This window comes from Brachycentrus maculatus, unplaced genomic scaffold (assembly GCF_059751285.1).
Source record: "Brachycentrus maculatus isolate JH-2025_06_01 unplaced genomic scaffold, ASM5975128v1 h1tg000477l, whole genome shotgun sequence".
Lineage (NCBI taxonomy): Eukaryota > Metazoa > Arthropoda > Insecta > Trichoptera > Brachycentridae > Brachycentrus > Brachycentrus maculatus.
The window spans coordinates 100777-120889 of NW_028281224.1; the positions used below are offsets into that span (position 1 = coordinate 100777).

Sequence of the window (20113 nt, forward strand, 5' to 3'; positions counted from 1 at the left end):
GGTTTAGAAAGAAATGGAGTATACTTTATAGTTATCAATCAATCAAACCCTTATCCACACCCAATGGTGCATAAGGCACCGTATTATATAAACGCAGTGTTATCTTGATCGTTAACACACGAAGGAAAGGTGATCAACCCTCCGCTTCAGGTACAAGTCCAGGGTAATATTGAATAAATATTAGAGTGAAAAAATAACTTTTATTTATTTGACTTCCTGAATATCGAACCCGGGACCTCCACAACGGTAGCCGAGCGTACTGACCAGTACACTGTGGAGGCTGACACTTAATTAAATTAAATTTATATCAATCATAAATCAATATGAGAGTGTAAAACAAAAATTATTTTATCATATTATGAAACCGTCGTTATTATTTTAAAATAGCCCGTCATTTAACGAGAGGAAAAGAACGAAAACTAATAAACATAAAATACTAATATACCATACATATAAAGTTCAATATTGTTAATACGTAATCATATTTAGTTAAATTGTGTTGTTATTGAGTTTTTTTCGTAAAATTTAATGAAAAATAAACGACAGGACAGATGAATCCACGCGCAACTTATGTCATATATTATAAAAGTAATCGTTTTCAAGTAATACATGAGGACGTTCTTCCCAACATTAATTATTGTACTTATACTCGTATTTAAAAAGGGGGTGTTTAAAGAGAATTAAGTGCATTTCATGAAGCCAATATAAAGTTTACATGATGCTTTTAATAAGTCCTTAAACTTGAATTTTAAAATAGAAATCAATATGTATCGGAGTGAGGTCGATTTTTGAACTTCTAACGGAATGCAACGGAATAAAGACCACAGAACTACAATCGGCCTCTTATATTATAACAGAAAATGAAAATTTAATACAAAATTAAAAGTTTTGTATGCTAAAATACGCAAATAAAACTATGATTGATATCATCACTTCCATGTTTCTAAGAAATAAAAATCAATGAACTACAAACTCTTATATTATAACAAAATTTAATGTTTTACATGCCAAAATACGCAACTAAAATTATGATTGCAGTTATCACTTACATCATTTTTCTAAGAAATAAAGACTACTGAACTTCAAACGGACTTCTTTTAAAAAAGTAACAAAATTTTAAATTTACAAATGTCGGAATGCTGTACTAAAACTATGATTGCAATCATTATTTACATTTTTAAAAGGAATAAAGACCACTGGACTAAAATAATAAATAATAATATAATAAAAACCTTATCCGCACCCCAATGGTGCATAGGGCACTGTGTCATATTAACGCAGTCTTATCTTGATCGTTTACACATGAAGGAAAGGTGATCAGCCCTTCGCTTCAGGTACCAGTCCATGGTAATGTTGAATAAATATTACAGTGAAAAAATCACTTATGTTTTTGTTTTACCCCCCTTGGGAATCGAACCTGGGACCTCCAGAACGGTAGCCGAGCGTGCTGACCATTGCACTACGGAGGCGGACAAAATAGACTATTATATTATAACAACAAATTCTCAAGTTTTACATACCAAAATACGCGAGTGAAATTATGATTGCAATCATTGCTAAAAATTTTTAGTTAAGTTCTTTTAATCTAAATATTTCAATGATATATGTTATTTTCTTAAACAAGACTGTATTTATTAAAATGTTAGCGCCATATGGGGATATGAAGAGTGAACCTCTGATTTCATATCCGCTATTTGACATCAATCGAGAATCCGTCTAATGACCACTAGTTATAATCATCAGAATAAGACAGATCATTAAAAACAATAATTGTATGTGAAAGTGCGAGATCTTTTTAAAAGTTACACTTTACCATATGTACTGTTTGCCCAAATAAATTAAATTCAAAATTCCATTACTCTGATGCGTATTTTACTTTCAACTATCCGTATGGGAAAGAAAGACAAAAGAAAGCACACATTTGTAGTTTGTTTAATTTCAAAATCCTTGTGAGCAATGACATTAAAAAGTAATGAGACAACAATGTATTTGAAAACATAAAAAAATTATAGTAGCTGTTAAGAAGCACGCTCTCTGCCATAAATTATTTTTTCTATATTTTGCACGTGTTGATGTTATGCTTAATTAATGCCGTTGCCATTTTGTTTTAAAAGTAATAATTAAATAAACATTCACTATTCTACCTATTTTCGAATATACATAGATATGAAAGTCTGGGCATTCCCGTAAATGCCCAGACTTCCATATCCTTCTTCATCTATGTTGAGATGTCAAAAATAACATAAAAATAACTCCTTATTGGAAATAAAACAGATTTGGGAAAAAGTATTTGGACACACTCAAAATGTTGTAAATAAATTAACTGGTCAAATTATAAACTAAAAAATAATAAAAATGAAAATAATATTTTCTAGCGTTTCTCATGTATGTGATTATAATCTAGCGTTCGGACCTCACATAACAATAAAAGAGTTTCTGCTCAATAAAAAGCTTCTTTTCATTTTACCATTAGATGTCTCCAGCGAAATTCTAGTGATCCAAGAAAAATGTTTCGAAATTAGATCATACATATAGAACTTCCGAGAATTTGAGTAGTGTGGTTGGGTCAATCATGGGTAGAATTGGTGAATGTTACGTGTGTAAAGTGATCACTTAAACCAGCCAATAACGGTAGTAAGCCCTGTAAATGCCCAGACTTCCATGTCCTTCTTTATCTATGTTGATATGTCAAAAAATAATATGTGTATCATATTATACATATGGAGAACTTTTCGAAGTTTGAGAAATCAATCATAGGTAAAATTGTGAATGGTTACACCTTTTAAAGTTTAAAGTGATTATTTAAAAAAAAAATAACCCGCAAAGCCTCTATTTAAGATGCTTGTTTGCAGGTAGGATAGTAAGGATAGGGAAGGTAAATGTGAAAAATACATCACAAACACCCAGACCAATTGAAAATAAATCTTTCTTAAATTCATTTTGCAATCCGCGGGAATCGAACCCGCGATGCCAGTTTCGCAGTTAAGTGTCTACCTAACTACGCCACGGTGCCTGTCTGATGATTTAAACCTTAATTTAATTTAATTTAACCAATAGTGTTTGCCACCTCTGTCGCAGGTATATCCGCCACCGTCCGTACGATATATTACGTCGGACTTGCAAATTGATTGGTTCTTCTTCAGGAATCAATTTCGTTGAGTCGGTTAGCAAGAGGCACAATTATTTGGGCTACTTACCGCTCACATGTGAGAGTCTATCATCTCGAGTTATCTGCTCGGATAGCGGAAATAACGTGGTAATGAATAATGCAGGTAATATTTCCCGTAATACAGTGAAACGAAAGTCAGAATATTCATCTTCAAGGGAACCGTTATTGGGGCTTCAGACCTGAGAGGCTCATGTCTCACATGAGGGGTCTATAAACAAACTCACTTACCTCCACATTTTTATTTATTTATTTAGCGTTTAATTTGTAGAACTCCATTATAATTTATGTTTATATTTTTAAATCAAACACAGATTTTTTGATTCTACAAAGTTGTATTTTATTTGAAAAACAAATAAAAATTTTGTATTGTGACAATTGTTTCGCCTTGTTGTTTAAAAATGCCATAACTAAGAGAAACAAACTGACTTTTCTTTGAACAAACAAAAGCATAGAAACGATGATGAACTCCCAATTTTCCCACTTTCAACATAATGTACATGCAGAATCGGGTTGCGTTTATATTTTACATATAAAATCGAAGCGACGGCTTTGTTCCAGAAAAATTATGATTTTAAATTTATGACAGTATAAAAAATGTTAATTTAAATAAAAAAATTAAAAAACCGAACTATTTTTGATTTGGGCGCATATTGAAAAAAAAAATATTGTTCCCATTTATAAATTTTAATTCTTACTCTTTTAATTAAAAAATCCACGCAGAAAAAGTATTTACTTTTGCATGCCTGGATTCGAGTTACATCTGGCCCCAGATTTCTTGCATGATTATGTACGATAGCAAACATGTCTAAGCTTATTATAAAGATAAATGCAAATGTTGTAGTAAAAACGAAAATATGGAGATAGTTGAGTTTGCATCTAGCCCCGCGCATATGTGGCTCGTCTGAAGCTAATTAGGCGTTTGTTACAATTCACAATTATGTGTGTTACTTACTGTCCGCGATTCATACGCTGAATGATGTTAAATATAATAAAATAATGCATGATAATTCACCTTTTTGTTGCTTGGCTCTGTACAGCATAACGGTCAGTGCGATCGTGTTCCAAAGAAATCAACAATACGGTTCCCTGAATACATCGTAGTTGTAAAATTATTATTGGGTAAGGAAATCATAATCAACAGATGTTCAAACGTTAAGCTCCTATCACGAAATAAAACAGCTGCTATCAAATATATAAATATATATATATATATATATATATATATATATATATATATATATATATATATATATATATATATATATATATATATATATATATATATATATATATAAATATATATATATATATATACATACATATTGTATATATATATATATATGTATATATATAAATATATGTACATATATATATATATATATATTTATATATATATATATATATATATATATATATATATATATATATATATATATATATATATATATATATATATATATATATATATATATATATATATATATATATATATATATATATATATATATATATATATATTATATATATATATATATATATATATATATATATATATATATATATATATATATATATATATATATATATATATATATATATATATATGTATATATATATATATATATGTATATACATATACAATATATATATATCAGGGGTACCGAAAAAAAATCCATTATTTTTATTTGAGACATATTTTTATCATAAATTTCGCATAAGACTTTTTACATTGCAAAATATATTCTCCTCTATTATCTTTGACTATCTGTCATCTCTCGGATAGTTTTTCGATCCTTTTTTTGTAGAAACTTGCTTGTTTGGACTTGAAATGTAAATCTAAATGATTTTCGACGTCTTACAAATTTATAATTTTTTTCCAGTAATGATTGCTCCATTAACTTAAAGAGGTAAAGATCTGAAGGAACAAGGTCTGGAGAGTATGTGGGATGCTGTAAGACATTAAAATATAGATCGGAAATTTTTTCGCGGGTCGTTTTGGCCCTTTCTATCTTGAAGAGAAGCAGGTTGATGGTTAGTTAATTAATTAAAATTAAACTAACAAGCGTTTACGCTGAAAATTTTCAAAAGATTGCCAATGAAGGTTGCTCTACATAATAAATCTGTAAATCTGGAAAACGTGTTAATTCTATTTGTTTCTTTAAATACTCTTGTTAATAAAATAAATAATAAAACCCTTATCCGCACCCCAGTGGTGCATAGGGCACTGTGTCATATAAACGCAGTGTTATCTTGATCGTTTACACATGAAGGAAAGGTGATCAGCCCTCCGCTTCAGGTACCAGTCCATGAAAATATTGAATAAATATTACAGTGAAAAAATCACTTATATTTATTATACCCCCCTTGGGAATCGAACCCGAGACCTCCAGAACGGTAGCCGAGCGTGCTGACCATTACACTACGGAGGCGGTGTTAATTATTTAAATTCAAGAAGTGATATGGGGTGTATATTAATATGAACAGGTATTAATATATGGGTCGTTTTAAATTCACTATCGAAACGCCTGCGCTTCTTGCACTACTTCCATAATAATGTAACAACACATCAAAATTATGTTAAGTGGGCTTGTTTAATAAATTCAAATCTATGTAGATTCATTCATCCATCGTATGAATTGAAACATAAGAGAGAGAGGAAGCTTTGCCATATATCTAATGTATCACAAAAACGTACTTGTTTTTTTTTCTACATGTATCCATTGCCACCAGTTTCTGCGGCTCATTCTAGTTAAATGCAAAAGAAATATTTCAAACAAAACACCTATATTTCAAATATGCTCAATTTCACAATTCTTGTGAAGTTGTCTTATGAAATAATAACATTGACAATGATAAGTGTCGCAGCTGTCAAGGTGCACGCAGTCCACCATAAGCAATATTAATTATTACGTTCAATAGATGGTACTGCCATTTCAGTTAAACACATTTTTTTAAACATCTAATAGATGACTAACTTTAGGAGATTAAAGATATAAAGAAACGAATATTCATAATATTATTTATAAAGATAAATATAATATGTTAAATAAATATTTGAATATAATGTTGAGTTAAAATACTTAAGACTATAATAATCCCTTGCCGCACCCCAATGGTGCATAGAGCACTGCTTTATATAAACGGAGTGTTATCTCGATCGATTACAGATGAAGGAAAGGTGATCAGCCCTCCACTTCAGGTACCAGTCCAGTGTAATATTGAATAAATATTGGAGTGAAAAAATCACTTATATTTATTAAACCCCCCTGGGAATCGAACCCGGGACCTCCAGAACGGTAGGCGAGCATGCTGACCATTACACTACGGGGCGGACGAAAGACTAAAGGGATTTAAGAATATTAACTAAGAAACACTTGCATATAAGTATTCATATTAATAAGATTTTTAGTTTAATGTTTAGTAATGACATTTTTTGTTTAAACTGCATTTTTTATTATTAAATTATAATTAATAATAAAAATTATTAAGCATAATGGTTATTCCACATATATTTTATTTGACCAGTGATCGGGTTTTGTTGTTACCGACATCACCAGACTGATGATGTTGGCAAACGACGGAACCCGGTCATGGTTCAAATAAAATATGTGTGTAAAAAACTACATAGTGTTTTTTTATATTATATTTTTTATTATTATTAAATAATATATCCTAATTTTGAACGCAAGAAAAATGTTGTATGAACCTGAATTTAATCAACTTTAATATATTTTTTAATGTTTACTTTGTATGAATTCACATGCTATGAAAAAAGTTGGCCGAGTTGTTAAATAATTGGAATTCGTAATTTTAATTTCATACCTGGGACTATCATTGTTGCAAATGGGCATTCAGGTAATTGAAAAAATGCCAAACTAATTAACGACCGGAAGTAGTAAGTTTTCAGTTAAAATTTAAAAGGTTTAAAATTAAATTTAACAAAACGGTCCTCAGCGTTTACACTAAAGGTTGAGTGAATTTATCAGACTTGGAATTAATTATTCAATTACTGTTTAACTTCTACTTTTACGGCCTTTGTATAAACTATATGTTTATCATACTACTCGATTATATACAATGTACTATACATATATTGTCCGCCTTCGTAGTGTAATGGTCAGCACACTCGGCTACCGTTCTGGAGGTCCCGGGTTCGATTCCCAAGGGGGGTAAAATAAACATAAGTGATTTTTTTTTACTCCAATATTTATTCAATATTACCATGGACTGGTACCTGAAGCGGAGGGCTGATTACCTTTCTTCATGTGTAAACGATCAAAATAACACTGGGTTTATATAACACAGTGCCTTTTGCACCATTGGGGTGTGGATAAGTTTTTTATTTTTATTATTAATATACATATATAAAATTACTTGTATTTCAGGAACATATTAAAAATTTACCGCAATAATTCGAATATAATATTCGTACCAATCGGATTCAACTTACTATTTATATATATATATATATATATATATATATATATATATATATATATATATATATATATATATATATATATATATATATATATATATATATATATATATATATATATATATATATATATATATATATATATATATATATATATATATATATATATATATATATATATATATTTATAGATATATTTATATATATATATATATATATATATATATATATATATATATATCGTTTAACTGTACACAGGCTTATTACGAGGGTTATTAAGTTAATGTACAAATAAATACGTGGATAATATACAAAAATTAAATGAAAAAATGAAACGTTTAAAAAAATTCATGAAAAATATTTTAACATACCTGCAGTTCTAATGTAGGTTGATCAGTATGAAGACAACTCGATCGTAAGGATGTCCATATAATGCTTGCCGCTTAACTCCAAGGAAAACTGATATTCAAAATGTATACAACACCACTATTTTTTTAAACTTGATTCAATCACTGTCGGTAGTGTTTTAGGTTTATCAAAAATGTAACACTCATTATGATGTTATTTCGTTATTCGTCTTCGGTGTGACTCGTTCTCTTTGGGTGTAGATGGCAGGATGTGGTGCGCGCTTAATGATCCGCGATCTGTAATGATAATTTCAAATATTTTGTAATGTTACTTAATAGGCCAAAATTTGATGAATACATTTTTTTTTTTAAATCTGTCGAAGATATTCTTGGCTTAGAATAATATTATAAAAATTACACAATTTATTTCACTAAAAATAGTTACGAAATGATAATAAAATAAAATATCACAAAAATAATTATAAGTAAGTTAGATAAAAGTAAGGAAGAAAAATATTTTTTTATGAAAATTACAGGTATCTTTGATATTAGTTCAAGTTAAATAAAAGTTAAATAAAATAAAAAGAATATGAAAATAAATCTAAAATCATGTTTAAAAAAATTATAACTAAATTCGTTTAAATTTTAATTAAAATGTGGTTCATTTTATCCTACGCTGCATCTAATAATACATAGTGCACCAATGTTGACTCAATATTCATTATATGAATGGGAGATGATGCAGATAAGTGGATATACAAGTGACGTGAGTGAAGGAACTTTAAAAGATGGGCATTACCGTTATATGAATAAGGAAATGCTAGAGAAATTCTAGTTAGGTAGGTACTATTAATTTAAACGGTCAAAATACCAGCAATGGCCAGTGCGCTCGAAATTGCATACCTGTACTCGAGTAAGCTTTTAAATGTTGGACAAGCTACTTTGTTAATAAAATTTCAATGGTTATCACACTAAACCGTTTCTTTTTTTCTTTATAGGTGGTAGAAGAACTTACTGTTCATATGTCGCTCACTCCTTTCAAGAACGTCATAAATCAAAAATCGTCAATTTTCAGTTGTGCATGTTTTCGGAATGTCCAGAAAATGTACTATATCCCAGCAAAAGAGGCATATTTTTAACTTAATATTTACCCGCTACAGGGTAGATGGTGTAGTTTTTGCATTTTGAAGAAAAAATATTGTTTAATTATTTTTTGAAATATACTTAATGTTTTTCAAATGGAGAAAAAACCATCAGGTTAAACCTAAAAAGATCTGTTGCACAGTTAAAAGTTCAATGAGTAGCTTAATATTTATTTTTAATCAATTATATTTCATTTTTAAACTTTAAAAACGTTCTCCCGAAAAATCAAGTTTTTTGATTTATGGCGTTCTTGAAAGGAGTGAGCGATGTGTTAAATATCATTAAAGTTATACGAAATAAGTTCTGATCACAGAAAACAAATACAGTTTACAACAAAACTCCAAAAAGAGCTTTGGGTATTCATTCATTTTAGACCATTAGACATGATACCCAGAAGTGGCAATTTGAGCACTGGCAGTTATTTTTTTTGTGATAATAATTAAATTTCAATATTTAATATTCCCAGGAGAGCAGAAGTTGAAAGAGGGCCAATCGCCGAATCGTTTTCGGTACCACATCGCATTACGGTAAGAATTACGTGACGTGTATCGCGGTATTAATGTCCGTAACTTTATAGTGGTCATGAGCAACCCATCAGCACCGCGAGTAATGACGTCTACGCGCCAATAACAATAACAATATTACCTTCCCATATTATATTACATCATATTATATTGATTCTTCTAGCCACGAAGGAGAATTACCCATCATTTATTAACCATTTCGTGGGTAATGTTATCAAATTTGGGCAATGGTTTTACAGCATCCAATCTGTAATGTTTATCATCTCTTTGTTATAATGAAACCACCTCTACTCAACTCGATGTGGTTAGCACATTTGGGTCCCATGCTAGAAGCCCCGGTCGATTCCCGTCTGACTGAATATCTAAATAAATATTGGACTATTTTTATTAGGTTCAATCTATATGATAAAACTTTTTATTTATCAATTGTAGGGAAGTGTGAAATATTATTGGTATTTGACCTGCATTATAAATGCTGCATTGGTATACGATGGACTTATTATAACTCAAATAATATTAAAGGTCTTTTTAATTTTATTTAATGTAGTTATTTTAACATAAATTAAAATTTTCCAACTACTGGTTTTTTGTCACTTTATATTCAATTGTAGGGAAGTGTTCAATTGTATTCAATTGTAGGGATGTGTGAAATATTATTGGTATTTGACCTGCATTATAAATGCTGCATTGGTATACGATGGACTTATTATAACTCAAATAATATTAAAGGTCTTTTTAATTTTATTTAATGAAGTTATTTTAACATAAATTAAAATTTTCTAACTACTGGTTTTTTGTCACTTTATAACTCTAGTTTACACAGAAATATTTAAATGTTAAAAAATCTGTCCTTCTGTTAAATCATGTTAATTATTTTTAATTAATCACAAATTTTAAATGTTCACGATTGTCAAATAAAACAATAAATCCTAACAATAAAATTAAAGCTATAAACAAACTAAAGTTCTCTTTAATACTATTGTTTTTTTAAATTTAATATTTATCAGTATTCAACCCGTGAGTTTTGATTTGACGGCATTGTTAATAGTCAGTAAACAAAGTGTTTTTAATGAAAATAAGAAAAACACATCACAAAATACTCAAAGAAACCGAAAAAACATTATTATTTTTGCTTTCATAAAATTTACACTGTCATTTTTCCATACAATCTAAACTTGTGGGTAACTGTGCTAGTTCTAAATAATTAACTCGACCAATAGTAAGTTTTTTTTATCATATAAAACGAATATGTTAAATAAACTGGTTTATTCACTATAGCGAATATTAAACGTACAATATATTATATCTACATACCAACGGAGCACATGTTACCTCAACACATGGATAATAAACACAATAAGCGATACGCATACATCATTTCATCTAGCAATTTTGGACCATTATCCACGACACAGGCTAATAATTTACTGAAAGAAAGTCTTGAAGGAATGTCTTTAGCATTTGAAATATTTAATAATTGCTACTAAACAAATTGTATTTACAAGTTCATTTTCCTTATCAGTATTTATTTTAATTTTTTTTTTGTTATTTTTATGCATAATCGTAAAATATTAATTGAACAATGACTTACTACAATTTGATATTTTTCAAACATTTCATTGACTGATTCGGTGAGTACTTTATGGTAATCTATCTATTTGATTTATTTTTTATTTTATTTTAAAGGGAAAATAACAAATACGTTTAGACATATAGAAAGTACAGGTTAGAGAAAAAAACGAACAATGAGACTGAATGATTCAGAAACAATTTTCCACTAAAAGCACAAAAAGAATTATAATAGTCAGAAAAAAAAATTGATAAGTATAGATAGATTAGAATAAGTAGAATATTAAGTAGAGATTAGTTAATTATAAAAGTTTTTTTAATATGAAATAATAGTAGGATTAAAGATATCAGCATGGCTGCACACATGTTTACTATAGAAATTGCAAGCCCTAAAGATAAAGCTGTTTTTCAGATAATTAGTCCTGGGGGTGGTCAAATAGAAGGTGGTCTGTAATCTTGTTCTGTTGGGAACAATATAGCCTAGAGAGCTGGTTAATTCGGGACAATACTCGTATAACTAATAATTTGTAAACATCGTTATATAGCTCTGGATACATCCCTTAATTTTGTGTGTACAACGTAATATAATATATACGCAGAAAAGCAATACCTGTCCTAACTTACCCGCGTGACATATAAAAACGCAACCTGTACCTACCCTACCTTACTAAGTAGTACCAGCTCATCTTCCTACCTACCTCTACTGCCTACACTAGTAACTAGTACCTAGCATACCCTATTACCTACCTCTACTGCCTACCCTAATTAATTAACTGTAAATTATTTGTTTTTTAATAACCGGGTGTGTTTAACTTGATGTAAATGTTCTATTAAAATCCAAATATTGTAAAAAAATCTAATATCAAATAATGAAATCACAATTTTTTGGTTGATTCATCCGGGTAGTGGGCAAATGCGCTAAAAACAAACCCACTGCACTACAAAGTATGACGGCTATACTGTTACCTATTAATTTTATGAAAAATGTTTTGTGTGTACGTAATAACTGAAGACCATGACAATTAATCTCATTTCTGTATATGAAGTAATGCAAATATGCGAAGTAAGTTGCTTCTTGCCATTCGAAGCGTCACTAATGTAATACACAGTATATGGAACACTAACTGCTTATTAATATGATATTAACATTGAAGGTGCTTTCTTACTTACTGATTGCCTACGGATACTCGTACCGAGGTTCATTCTATCGGAGTAACTGCTCTTTTTAACAGAATGCGTTATACTGATCTCAATTGATAATAAATACCTACTCTTTTGAAGGTATTAGAATTAAAGGTATACATAGCACTACCACGTAAAATAAACACGCATGGACTTTAAACAATACATTAATTACTGGTTAGTTTCAGGGGCGTGCGATGACGATGCTTTCAGAAGAGATGCTGATAAAAAATAATCAGTTTTTTTGAAAAAAAATCTGAGTATTCTGGGAAAAAATTGTTTGAAGAATTCAAGTTAAGGTTCTATTCTTTAACTGGCGGACAACGTTAATTTTTTAATTTTTTAACGAGTTACAGGCTGTACAAAACAAACAAATTTCGGTTTAAAATTTAAATTTTATCGTTCAATTATTCGCTAAAAAGTAAATAAACTCTTTGTTATTTTTCTTTTCTTATAAGATTCAACTGGTCTGGGCAGTCTGGGCAGACTTCCATATTCTTCTTCATCTTCGATGAGGTGTCAAAAAATAATATGAAAATAAGTCCTGTAATTGGAGATAATCCAGATTTTGTGAACAAGTATTTGGACACACTCAAAATGTTGAAAACATTGAAATTGAAATGTAACAGCAGCTTTCTAGCAGCAAGAGATATAAAAATAAATTATAAGTTGTCCGTAATTAAATGACTTAGCATGATCTTTGCAAATTAACATGACGATTTAAATATAAAACTAAACACCTGCCTAAGATCCCTATTTTGAGTATATTAATATAAACACGTCTAGTTTCGAAAACTACAAATGATCTTATCAACATGTCAAAAAACAAACTTTATTTAGTTTTTTATTCTTAAATGTTGATAATAATAAGCTCAAAAGGTGGTCTTACACAATTGTTTAACTTTTATATATAAATAAATTATATTATATGTTTTTTCGTTTCAATAATTTTTCTTTATGGACCGATTTATATTAAAATTTGGGTCACAATATGCAGTCGATACCCATGTTATACGCAATGCATCAAGTATACCGATTCGGTGAAATTAAACGATTCCAGCACACGTGTCAAAGACAATAAGTCCCGTAAAATTATGCAAATACTGTTTTCCAAGCAAATAAAAGCATCCTACTTTAATATACTGGTAGCAAAGCAGTCAATAACAGAATAACGTCCTGCTACAAATGACTGCAATATTCAACGATGAAATTTCAGTAAGATTTTCCGAAATCAAAATTTTATATAAATAACTAACTCGTAAGGGGAGCATATCCAAAATTTGTGAACAAAAATTTGAAGGCACTCAAAATATTTGATCGAACTTGACGGCTGATCTTAGATACGGTATCAACAAAATGCATGGACTTTATATAACATGAGTAAGCTCTATGGAAGTGAAGCATGGAGTTGGCAAAAAAGGATGAAAGTAGACTAAATGCAGTCGAATATGCGTCAAAACTATGTATAAAAGATTTTTTTTTTAATTAAACACTGAATGTATCACTTGATGAGTTTTTTTGTATATTGACTAGTTTCGAAAACTTACAGATGTTTTCATCTTCTGGTAAAAATTAAAATAACGAACACAAAATATATTTAAGGGTATTTATAGGTCAATAAATAAAGGGAAGGGGGGGGGTTAAGGAACAAGATTTATTGTAAAAGGAAACATTGATAATAATGGTGACGTATTTTGAAACAGTATATTATTAATTAACGTTTTATCTGAATTGAAATTTTTATGTCATTCCACAAAGTTAATACCGAATCGATAAATAATATGTATGATAGATATTCGAATGGTGATTTAAGGAAATAATGCAAGGCTGAGATAAGCATTATTGACCAAATTAAGAAAGGCGTGTTGAGATAGTTTGAGTATGTGAATGGAATAAGTTAAGAAAGATCAATAAATCAAAATTTTGAGGCAAATGTGGTTGGTAATAGAAGCAGAGAAAGGCCGAAGAAAACTTCAGTAAGAGAAGCATCATCAAGTATTTCAAATACTTAAAAGTGGTAAGGTCAAGAGTCCGAATAATCGGCGAGTATATATGAGGAGATGCATGAATGTGGAAGAGGGATAGATTTTTTGTAAATATAATTTCATATAAACCTTTTCAATTATCCCATTTATCGAAAACGACATGATTTTTAAACTATATAAAATAAAACAACTTTGTTTTGACCATTTTTTATAGGAACACTTTATCCAACCGGTTTTGACAAGAACCTTGTCATCATCGGGGCTTATGTACTAAATACACAAATTTGTTTAATTTTATAAAGTTTATAAAATGTGCCACAAAGTATCTGCGAAAAACATTCAAGAAATGACATTATTTTTATTGTGGTGATTTTTGACATTCCTACAGATCTTAATCAGATCAATCACCAATTCAGGGTATTGTAGTATTATATTTTCAAAACATTATGTGCAAATTTTTTCTGAAGAAACAGTGTGTACATCGTCAACGATAAATAAACCAATCTCTATTATGCATTCTTGAACCGACTATTTCTAGAGCAAATGCTTAATATGCCAAAAACCAGTATTTATCTGAATATTTAAACAGCTATTTTAGTAATTATTCAAAACTTTTGATAATCATCGTAACTTTAAATTTTGTCAAAGGAATAAATTGGATTCAAACAAATTAGCAGTGAAAACATACGTTAGATTTAAGTTTTGAACTGACATTTCTTAGTGGAACTGCATTTTATACAATAAAATAACAACTGTGTAATTTTTTCCACATGAATTTTATTTGACAGCCAATCGGGGCACGTCGTAGCCGACAAGTATGATGATGTCGGTTACGATGAAACCCGATTGCTGGTCAAATAAAATTCATGTGGAAAAAAATACATAGTTGTTATTTTATTCTATAAAACAAACGTTTTTTGTTGTAACTAGATTTTAATGGAGTTAAAATTTTGAGACTGGTAACTAATAAATTATCGCGGCACTTCACTGCAGGGGTAGGTAGAGAGAATAGAACGCCACACTAGTCTGTGTTTGCAAGCATTCTTCGTCTAACCTACATTCATGCATCTCAACATATATACCCGCCGATTATTTCGACTACCCACCTGACCACTTTCAAGTATTTGAAATACTTGAGCATGCCAAGTTTTCCTCGGTTTATCGTTGTTTCTATTACCAACCAGATCGTCTCATAGATTTGTTTTACCTTTCTTTCCTACCTCATTCGTTCCATGTGCCTAAACCATCCCATCACACCTTTTGTTTTATTTTATCATTATTATGCAGTGTTTTTTTTATTTATTATTAATTAAGATATATTTTAACATATCTTTTCGATTTGTTAATGAAACAGACAGGCACCGTGGTGTAGATAGGAAGACGCTCAACTGCGAAACTGGCATCACGGGTTCGATTCCCGCTAATTACAAATTAAATTCTAGAAAGATTTATTTCCAATTGGTCTGGGTAATTGTGATGTGTTTTTCACATTACTTTCCCTATCCTCAGTGTCATTCATAGGGAATTAATTAGGATAGGCAATAGAGGTAGGTAGTAAGGTAAGCTGGTACTACTAAGTAAGGTAGGGTAGCACTAGTTGCATTTTTATATGTCACGTGGGTAAGTTAAAATACGAACTGCTTTTCTGCCTATATGGAATGCACGCCCCTGCCTATCCTAATTATCCTACCTGCAGACAAGCTTTTATAAGTAGAGGTTTTGTGGGTTTAGTCGTCCACAAAAATGTAAACAAGGATTGTATCCTAAGCTTCTGATGAAACAATCATACTATAACTTATAAGCGCAGCTTCTCAAAGAACATGCAAAATCCGCCAGCATTAAGTGAGCCGGACATTAGCGTTTTTCGCTGGGTATTTTTTTCAGCAAGCTACGGTAAAGAACCGTAGAACAGATACAGTCGGACAGAGAATCAGGTATCGCAATACTAATAATGTGTAATTTATGATCGGTGCACCATGCCGATTGCTCAGTTTGAAGAGTCTGTGTGGCAAATTAATTATCGCGAACGCGAGACGAAGCCTCTTTCTGACGCTAACAGTTGGTATGTAATTATACCCCGTGATTCATTACGCAGAATACACACCGCTCGTTTTTTTTTTCAAACGCCGATAACCATAAAATGAAATAATGGCTATTTAAAATACAGTGATTATGAAAAAACAATAATAATAAATCCCAAACGGAGAAGCCCGACAAAGAATGGAGCATGTCGCAATCAGAATTTTAGACAGGATATTGCTATTATTATTTGTATCAAGGATCTACTGGTATGTTTTATAAGTGGCCGAACACACACGTTTTTTTTCGCTTGAAAAATCTTAGCGTTCCTCATTTTCGTCCGTACCAAATTCTTCAGTTTGTGATGACAACGATTACGAAGGGTAGAAAAATAATGGAAATTAGTTTGGACATTAATTGAAAATTCCTTAACAAGATGAAATAATAATATTGTAATACAATAGAATTACTGTTTCTTTATTTTTTAAATAAAATAAACATTTATTTAGACTCAAATTAATGTTTGAATCAAATATTAATTGTGGAAGGAATAGAAATACTGTCACAGCAACATTTAATAATTGATCAAGTGTAAACTTCATAAGAATTTCATTCGAAATATAAGAGAATGACGAACAAATGATTGAATAAATGGTGTTTTCCGTTTTTCAAATAAAATTTAATAAATAACAGCATAAAACATGCTTTAATAGAAAAAGGATATGAAACAAATTTTGAAGTACTAAAAACCTAAAGCGATAGAATATTTTGACTTGCTAATATTTGAGAATAAACAAGGTATCCACGTTATGTGAATATTATTAAAAATATTAAAGAATATCCAGTAATATTCAGTAAATGAAATTTTCCTTCAAATTAATAAAATGTGTTTAGCAAAAACCATGCTTTAATAGAACGAGGAGAGGGAATAGATTTTATAGTACTAAAAACCTTAAGAGATAGAATACAAGAATATTTCGATAACATTTAAGAATGAATCGGGTGTCAGCGTTTTGAGAATATCATTTTAAATATTTAAGAATGGCCACCAATCTTTAATGCATAGTGTTTTCCGTTTACTAATAAAATGTTTTTTTCAGAGTACTATCAAAACATAACTAAGAGAGAGAACAGATTTTATATTATATTATTTATATATTTATATTTTATTATTGTATTAAAACTTAATAGAATATCTTGACTCTATAACATTTAAGAATGGACCATGTATCAACGTTTTAAGAATATCATTACAAATATTAAAGAATGGCCACCAATCTTCACGAAATAATGTTTTCGTTTAATTCAGCATTAAGCATAATATTACTAGGAGAGGGAACAGATTTTACTAACCCAAAGGGATGAAAAAACATGTCGGAATATTGAAAACAATACATGGCACCTTATCACTCTAGATAACAAACCCAACAGCACTTTTATAACGCACATTTTTATAATGAAAACAGTATGCCCCAAGCAACAATGTGTTAAATCATTCGATCCCATTATACTGTGTGGGTCAACACATTTCGTTCACACGTCGTTCTTTTGCGAAGGATATTCATACCGTTCTTCGATCGATTTTCTATAAGTGAAAAAACTATCGTGTAGCCCAGCTATTGAGTTACAAGCGTAGAAAAAGTTTTATTCGTTCGTGTGTCTTCACATTTTCATATTTACATTCTTGGTTAATTAAACATTAGGCTACCATGCAAGATATTTCGGGTTCGAGTGTTGACATATGCGAAAAAATTCGATTTACTTCTTTTGCATTTTTTTTATTAGAAAAATGTAAAATCTACTGAAGACTTTATTTATTCTATAAAGACGAACTAATCAATGTTGAAAACAGGGCTTATTTAAATTTTTCAAATATCTTTTTAATCCAATTTTTCTTAAAATCTATAGTGATAAGTGTTTCGATGCATTCCGCATCATTATCAAACTGTTAATTAAATAATAATGCAGAATGCGTCATAACACATGACAATGAATTTTGAAAAATAGAAAAATTTGTATTAACTGTGATAGATACAACCACAAAATGACTGCCGGATAAATAAATAAATTTATTAAAAATAAGTTTTTACAGGTATGTAAATAAAACTGTGTTTGTCATTGAGTGATAGAAAAGGTTTAAGCATGTAAAAATTCACAGATGAATTAATCAATTCAATTATTAAATATCTAAAAAATTTACAATGGAAAATTATTGTACCTAATATTATTAGTTTACATTAAAGTACGAAAAAATGTTTTTATTTTCTTTCAAATTTTGTCAAATTCCGTTCTTAAGATGTACCATATGTTATAAATATAATTCGCTTTACACAAAGTAGATAGTGTACATTATATTGTGAAATTAACGGATTTGTAGATAGAACGCAGAGATAAACTACTCGGTATTAACATTATCTTAAATACTTCAGGAATTGCAAAAAAATCACATTACCGTAGGTTAAGCCTCAGCGTTGGTTTTTTTGGAATCAATGTTTCATCCCCATTTTAAAAAGTCTCGTCCAGTCGCAGGGCACTTGTACAAAATTGCCGGAAACTCGGCACAGGGAGCTTTAAATCTCGTCACATTTTTACTCGGTGGCAGATTTTACAAGTAATCATCAGTCGTAATTTCTACTTGTGTTGACTTTTATGGTATTGCAGATCTTACGGTTAGTAGTGGAGATTAATTTCCAGTTTTTAAATATAAGTTTAGATGCTTTTTACTGGCTTTCTTACTTTGTCTGCAGCCATAATGCAATAGTAAGCGCGTTTAACTACCGTGATAAAGTTCTTGAGTTCAATTCCCGGGGGTTGCAATTAAGTATTATAAGATATTTCAATTTAAACATTTTTAATATCACGCTGAACTGATAACCGGTGCTCACGACTGACAAAATAGAGCAATGATTTTATGCAATGCACCATTAGGTACAAAGAAGAATATCGAGAAATCTTTTTATTTTTAAGAAATGTATTTAATCAGGATTTTTTATTTGAATTCATGCAACTCTAGTATTTATATATAGATACGTCAATTAATATAAAGTATAATAACCTTATATTAATTGACAAAATCCTCTCATCGAAATATAAATATAACTTTTCATACTTTGATTAACATGTTTAACATTTTAACAACCATATTTGAAACATTAATACCTATATTTGAAACCAATACTGTTCATCATATCATCCCTTCATTGGATTCTCTTACTTTCCCCCTTAACTCATCACCTTTTTTACCAATTATAAGTATCATTAATACACGATATTCATATTGCAAGTTGCAAAAACATTTTTAAAATTCAATAAATTATATAAACTTTGACCACTATAGCGAGAATTTTTTGATTGAAACGTTTTTGACATTGCAAAAGGACATGTTTTACCATATAACTCTTTTTGTCAAATACTTTTAGTCTTCTTTTACAAAACAATTAAAAAATATTTTCAAAAGTTAAAATTGTACAAATTTCCAATAAATAACATGTTTTTAATTAATTTATTTACCGATGAATAAATTATTATAACAGATTTTTAAAATAAATTTAAGAAATCTATTTTATTATTTTTAACAGAGACCCATCAGCCCATCTGATGTGGTTTGTCAGTGGAGTTATATAAATTTATGTTTAACTTGTCATAGTGTTCTAAAAAGTAAAGGGGTGTGTTGAATTGAATCAGAAATATTATTTAAATATTTACAAATACGAATCTTTATCAATTTAAGAAAAAAC

General features: G+C 29.6%; 1 protein-coding gene across 1 annotated transcript in view; it reads right to left on the minus strand.

The window, feature by feature from the left end:
- The window catches only part of LOC148302108 (uncharacterized), a 105258-nt gene that overhangs the window by 77134 nt on the left and 8011 nt on the right, over nucleotides 1–20113 (minus strand). Inside the window, exon 2 of the mRNA XM_088272155.1 lies at nucleotides 7979–8251. The gene's annotated coding sequence lies outside the window, so the exon portion shown is untranslated. The remainder of the gene's footprint in view (nucleotides 1–7978; nucleotides 8252–20113) is intronic.